Here is a 7,731-nt window from a genome sequence, read left to right on the forward strand (position 1 = left end):
GTCAAACAACAAAAAGGGGGAGATTGTTAATACAGTCTGACCTGGTTGTTGTTTTGATGTTGACACTGATTTAAGTTTTTATCAGATATTAATTAAATTCAGACTGATTAATGATCAAGGTTGATCATGTGGAGAGGAAAAGTCCAAGTACGGATACTTGGCACGCGAAGTCAGAGAGGGCTCGGCAGCTCGTTCTCCGGACTAGGTCAGAGAGGGCTCGGTAGCTCGTTCTCTGGACCGGACGAAGTCGGGGAGGGCTCGGCAGCTCGTTCTCCGGACTAGGTCAGAGAGGGCTCGGTAGCTCGTTCTCTGACCCGGACGTGGAAGTCGGAGAGGACTCGGTAGCTTGTTCTCCAGACTAGGTTAGAGAGGGCTCGGTAGCTCGTTCTCTAGACCAGGAAGACGTTAGGGTTTAGGGCTGGGAAGCTCTAAAACCAACAGAGGCATTGGATCGGTCTATTGACCGATCCAGTGATACTTTGGCTGTCTGGATCGGTCTGTCGACCGATCCAGTGATACCTTAGTTATCTGATTGGTCTCGTGATCGATTAGTAACCACACAGTAGCTCTCTGTGAGTTATCTGATCGGTCTCGTGACCGATCAGTAAGAAGCGAGAATAATAGGGATCGGTCTGTTGACCGATCCACAACGATGTCGTTTGTCTTCTGCTGTTTGTCTGCGATTTCTGATTCATCTGAACTAACCATCTGCTGTAAGCTTTTTGAGTTACAGGTTGCAGGTGTCGTGCCAATGCTTAAATTCAAATTAAGATCCATCAGAAGAATAAGACTAAGTGCTCTTTCTGCTGTGTTTCGCTGCAAATGGTGCAATTGGAGCGTCAACGTTCACTGGCTGCGATCAGTTGGCAACAGTTTGACTCTTGCTTATTGGTTCGAGCTCAGAGATACCAGTGAAGACCATGGATGGTATTGGTGTGAGTTCAGAGAACCAGATGAGGAGGAAGAGTGATTGGCAACGCCTGAGTTGGTCGCAGTGATTCGATACAGGTGACAGTGATTCAGCTCTGGCCGAAGACAGTGAGAAAGCAGAGGAATAAGAAGAAGGAAGAAGAGAGGTTTGAAAAGGGGATTTTGAAAAAATCTCTGTCGATCAAGCAAGAGTGCTGTGTTTTTGAGCTCTTGGCTGAGAAACGTCCTCTGTCTTTGCGCTTTGCTTTCATCGTGGCTGTAAGTTTATTGTTCATTCCTTTTAGCCACTAAACTCTGTAAGTCTTGTGCTTCATTTCAAATCTTTTCTGAGACTTTGTGGAGAGGTTACTCCGCCGAGAAGGAGAAATACTTAGCCGGAATCTGTCCGGGGTGTGATCTACCGAAAGATCAAGGGATCGTCCACCTTACGGACACGCCGAGGAGTAGGGGCAAGTTATCCCCGAACCTCGTACATCCTTGTTGTGTTAGTGGTGGGTTATTTCTTTTCCTTGCATCAGTTTTCCTTTTGCTTATTTTCGCTGTGCTAACAAACTTTTGTGAGGAGATTAATTGAGTTTTTAGAGGAGGCTATTCACACCCCCCCTCTCTAGCCATCCGAAGGTCCTAACACACCTCCCCTTCTTTTATAATCCTTGGTCATGACAATTAAGGAAATATTTTTCCAATGAATTAAAATCTTCCTTTTAATCATCCCTTGATTCCTCTAATTTTTCTCTTATGGTCGACCCCTTGCTTGGTCACCAAGCAAGGGTGGTCGGCCCCTTATCATGAAGGAAAATTTCTTATAAAATTTTATAAGCAAAAAGGAAAGCTCTTATAAAATTTTATAAGCTCTCTATTAATTTCCTAATGTGGATGACAAAAAAAGAAAGTTTTAAAAATTAAAATCAAGTTTTAAAATTTAAAAACTTTCTTTTATAGAATCCCTTTTTAACCAAGTTATAAAAAAGAAAATTTTAAAATTTTCTTTTAAAACCATGAGGATGGTTACAAAAAAGGAAAGTTTTAAAAACTTTTAAAACTCTCTTTTAAACCATGTGACCTAATTCAAATAAGGAAAGTTTTATAATTTTAAAATCTCTCTTTTAAAACTTGTAGATATCTACAAAGAGAACATTTTAAAAATTCAAAAACACCCCTTAACTTTGAATTATGTGGCCGGCCCCCTTGCACAAAGCAAAGGCCGACCACCTTGAAGGAATTTATGGCCGGCCCTTGGCTTGGTCACCAAGCCTTGGCCAGCCCTTCTTGGACACCAAGATAAGCTTTCATTAAGTGGATTTGAAGCATTAATGAGGCTACGATAGGGACCTAGAGGAGAAATTAGTTTTGGCCTTCCAATGAGCTTGAGTATCCCGTGTTCGCCCCGAACACACAACTCAAGTTCATTAATAATAACTCATTCTACTAGAGAGTTATTATTGCACTACCGCACCAATCCCAAATTACATTATGGGCTCCTTCTTATCATGAGTGTGTTAGTCTCCCTGTGTTTAAGATATTGAATGTCCATTAATTTAATTAAGTTACTGACAACTCACTTTAATTAATGTCTTAGTCCAAGAGTAGTACCACTCAACCTTATCGTCATGTCGGACTAAGTCCACCTGCAGGGTTTAACATGACAATCCTTATGAGCTCCTCTTGGGGGCATTCTCAACTTAGATTACTAGGACACAGTTTCCTTCTATAATCAACAACATACACTATAAGTAATATCATTTCCCAACTTATCGGGCATATTGATTTATCGAGCTAAATCTCACCCTTTGATAAGTTAAAGAAATAAATACTAAATATATGTGTTTGTTATTATATTAGGATTAAGAGCACACACTTCCATAATAACTAAGGTCTAGTTCTTTCATCAAGTCAGTATAAAAAGAACTTACCTAAAATGGTCCTACTCAATCCACTTAGAGTGTACTAGTGTAATTTATTAGTCAAGATAAACTAATACCTAATTACACTACGACTATTCCAATGGTTTGTTCCTTTCCATCTTAGTCGTGAGCAACTATTTATAATTTATAAAGAACTGATAACATGATCTTCTATGTGTGACACCACACACCATGTTATCTACAATATAAATTAATTGAATAACTACACTTAACAAATAAATGTAGGTATTTGATCATTGTGATTCTTTATTTCTAAATAAATGTTTATACAAAAGCTAGGCTTTTAGTATACACTCTAACAATCTCCCACTTATACTAAAAGACTATGTTGCCATATTTGTTGTCATACATCTAATCTCCATCCCTTCATCATGCCCATCAAAAACTCTTGCCTTAAGGGCCTTAGTGAAAAGATCTCATAGGTTATCATCTGATGCAATCTAGGTGACAACTTCTCCTCGTTATACAATGTCTCGTATTGGGTGGTACTTGCGCTCTATTATGTTTACTTGCCTTTTGGACTTATGGTTTCTTCGAGTTTGCTACTGCACCACTATTATTACAATAAATTGTGATAATTTTGGGCAAAACAGAAATCATGTCTAAGTCCATCATGAAGTTTCTGAGTCATTTAATTTCTATGGCTGCCTCAGAGGCTGCCACATACTCAGCCTCTATGGTGGAGTTCGAAAAACATTTATACTTAACACTCCTCCATTGTTATGGCATTTCCTCCTAAAGTAAACACAAAATCTTGAGGTTAACTTACTATTGTCCCTATATGATTGGAAGTCAAAATCCGTGTAATCCACAGGGATCAAATTATCTACTTTGTAAACTAGCATATAATCTCTAGTCCCTCTAGGGTACTTTAATATATGCTTTACGACAGTCTAGTGTCTTGGTCCTGGGTTACTTCGATATCTGCTAACTATGCCCTGGGCAAAATAGATATCCAGTCTCGTACACAGTATTATATACATTAGGCTTCCGATAGCCGAAGTATAAGGAACTGCCTTCATGTCCTTTATCTCCTTTGATGTGTTCGGAGACATTTCTTTAGATAAAGCTACTCCATGCCTAAAAAGTAGAAAACCTTTCTTGGAGTCTTGCATGCTAAAACGAGCAAGTATTGTATCAATATATGAAGCTTGGAATAAGCAAAATATTCTTTTCTTACGATCCCTTATTACTTTGACCCCTTGCTTGGGCACTAAGCAAGGATGTGGCCGACCCCTTTCTTGAGTAGGAAGCAAAATCAAAATGGGTGAATGCGAGTCTTTATAGAGACTATAACAGGGACCGAGAGGAGGAATTGGTTTTGACCTCCTGATGGACTTGAGCTTCATGTGTTCGACTCGAACACCCAACTCAAGTTCATCAATAATAACTCATACCACTAAAGAGTTATTATTGAACTACCGCATCAATCTCATATTACAATATGGGCTCCTACTTATCATGAGTGCATTAGTCTCCCTGTGTTTAAGATATCGTATGTCCATTAATTAAATGAGTTACTGACAACTCACTTAATTAACATCTAGCTCCAAGAGTAGTACCACTCAACCTTATTATCATGTCAGACTAAGTCCACCTGCAGGGTTTACATGATAATCCTTATGAGCTCCTCAAGGGGACATCATCAATCTAGATTACTATGACACAATTTTCTTTTATAATCAACAACACACCATATAAATAATATTATTTCCCAACTTATTGGACCTATTGATTTAACTGAATAAATCTCACCCTTTGATAAATTAAAGAAATAAATACTAAGTATATGTGTTTGTTATTATATCGGGATTAAGAGTACGCACATCCATAATAACAGAGGGGTTGTTCTTTTATGCAATCAGTATAAAAAGAACAACTTCAAATGGTTCTGCTCAATACACACATAGTGTACTAGTGTAATTATATAGTCAAGATAAACTAATTCCAAATTACACTACAACTGTTCCAATAGTTTACCCCTATCCATCTTAGTTGTGAGCTACTATTTATAATTTATAAGGAACTGATAACATGATCTTCTGTGTGACACTACACACCATGTTATGTACAATATAAATTAAATGGACAACTGCATTAACATGCAACATTTGACTAGAGTGATTCTCATTTCAAAATATAAATGTTCATATAAAAAGCTAGGCTTTTAATATACATCCTAACACTGTTATCTCAAGACTCCCTTAAGTCTCTTTTCACTCAAGAAGGGGTCTAAGGAGACACTCAAGGTTTATATCAAAAAATTTAATCAGGTGGCTATGGATGTCCCCTCGGTCACCCTAGAAATTTTAGTGAGTGTCTTTTTCAAGGGTTCATACACAATGATTTGTTTCATTCTCTCATTAAGAGGCCTCCTAGAAACTTCGATCATTTATTGAGCCGAGTGACCCAATATATTAATGTGAAAGAAGCACAGTCCGCTTGGAAGGAGGTCATTGCGCCTGCTCCAGCCTTTGCCTCATAGCGTTGAGCTCCTCCACCGCTTCTTCCACAAAAGGGACCCCGAGCGGGTCCTCAGCCTCGTCACCAGGAGTTGCGACCTCAAGCAGTACAACACGTAAAGGCTGAGTGGAGAAGATCCCCTAAGCCCCCAAGATGGGCTCCACCAAGATTTTGTACCTACCATCACTCAACGATGCACGACGCTCAAGATTGTTACCATTATAATCTCGAGCAATGCTGGGCAGCTAACCAAGGGTTTTGTCGATGTTCACTGTTTTCTCATCATCAGTCGTATCAAAGGCTGAACATGCCACTAGGGTGCCGATCAACGTCAGAGAACGCCTCAACAGCAAGGAGACCGGACTCAGGCTCCGACCCGAGTATAGCAAGAACAACCCCTGACGCTGTAAGAAGAAAACCCTAATAATGTCGTACGGGGAGATATTTGCATGATTGTTGGAGGCCCGACTGACAGAGATTCCAACTGAGCAAGGAAGTCACATGCATGTTGACTGGAGATCCATGCAGTCGGATGCAGCCAAGAGCAGGCGAAAGTACCCGAGATTAGTTTAGGGTCAAAGGATTTTGAGGTGGTCGTAGTGCCCCATGATGACACTTTAATAATTAAGGTTTTTATAGTCAACTATAACATTTATCACAACTTTATAGATATAGGCAGCTCGGTGAACATCATCTTCAAGCAGCGTTCGAGTAGTTGCAAATTGACGAAGGTGAGCTCCAACCCATGGTGACTCCGCTATATGGATTCATGGGCAATGAGGACCAGCCGCTTGGGCAAATAAAGCTGGTCACATCCTTAGGAGAGGAGCCTCTAATGAGGACACACCGATTGACCTTCATAGTGGTGGATGCGCCCTCAGCCTACAATGTTATTTTGAGCCGACCGACCCTAAACGAATTTCGGACAGTCGTATCAACTTTTTGCTAGAAAATAAAGTTTCATGTGGACAACCAGGTCAGGGAAGCTAAAGGAGATCAACTAGTAGTATGCAAGTGCTATGTCGACATTGTCAAGATGGAGGCCAACGCCGCTCGAAAGATTCAGTGAATGGAGGTCAACACCATTTGTAATGTCCCTCCCACACACTTCTATGAAGAAAAAGAGGAGGTCCAAATTTGATTAGGCCTCCCAGAGGCTACCACCCAAATAGTTGCCGACCTGGCTCCGGAACTCAAAGAAAAGCTCGTTATGTGTCTAACACGTAATAATGATATCTTCACCTGGGAACCGAAGGAAATCACTAATGTCTCACTTACGATCATGGAGCATGTACTCCATGTCTATCCAAATGCCTGACCAGTCAAGGAATGAAAATAGAATTTTAGAGTTGACTAGAATAAAATCATCCAGGCAGAAGTGGATTAGTTACTGGAGGCCGACTATATTTTGGAGGTGTAGTTCTCAAGTTGAATAGTCAATGTGGTCCTAGTGTCTAAGCCAGAAAATAAATGGAGGGTCTGCATCAACTTTAGAGACTTCAACAATGTGTGCCCCAATGATTACTATCCCTTGTCATGGATTGATTAGGTGGTGGATTCAACTTCCGGCTGTGAGTTAATTTGCATGCTGCATGTATATCAGGGTTACCATCAAGTCTTGCTCGCTAAAGATGACCAAGAAATAATTAGCTTCATAACTACTGAAGGAACCTATTATTATAATATCATGTCGTTCGGACTAAAAATGTAAGAACAACTAACCAACGACCATGAACAAAGTATTTTGGAAGTAGATCGGGCGGAATATGGAGGTTTATGTTGACGACATTATTATTAAGTCCCTCCGAGTGACGAATCTATGGGCAAATGTTAAGGAAACCTACCAAACCCTGAGGTAGTATTGATTAAAGCTTAACCCTAACAAATGTCTGTTCGGAGTAAAGAGCAATTAAACTCTAGGTTATCAGTTTTAAAATCGAGTGCTCGATGCATGAGTTTCAAATCACAAGTGTTTCTTCGTATGTTATTCTTCGCCCTGTAAAAGCTTATATATTTTTTTCAATTATTATTATTAATCTTTTTTTTCATATATATATATATATATATATATATATATATATATATATATATATATATATATATATACATATATATATATATATATATATATATATATATATATATATATATATATATATATATATCCAAGCATGCGGACATCCTGAATCTCAATTGCATGTATATCCATAATAGGTTTTCAAATTTAACTAAGGTACATAAATAGCTCTTAAAGCATTAACTACTAGCAACCTTGGTACTGGTCATACAGTTCCAAAATTTATTTTTCAAAGGGAAACATTTAACTAATGAAGAAACTAAACTAGAAGGTTTTCAAGTTGTGCTGCCATTGTCCCAAGCTTGCTCACTCGTCAATGCCTCTTGCCTCATTCAT

Source organism: Zingiber officinale, chromosome 7B (assembly GCF_018446385.1).
Source record: "Zingiber officinale cultivar Zhangliang chromosome 7B, Zo_v1.1, whole genome shotgun sequence".
In the NCBI taxonomy this organism is placed as follows: Eukaryota; Viridiplantae; Streptophyta; class Magnoliopsida; order Zingiberales; family Zingiberaceae; genus Zingiber; species Zingiber officinale.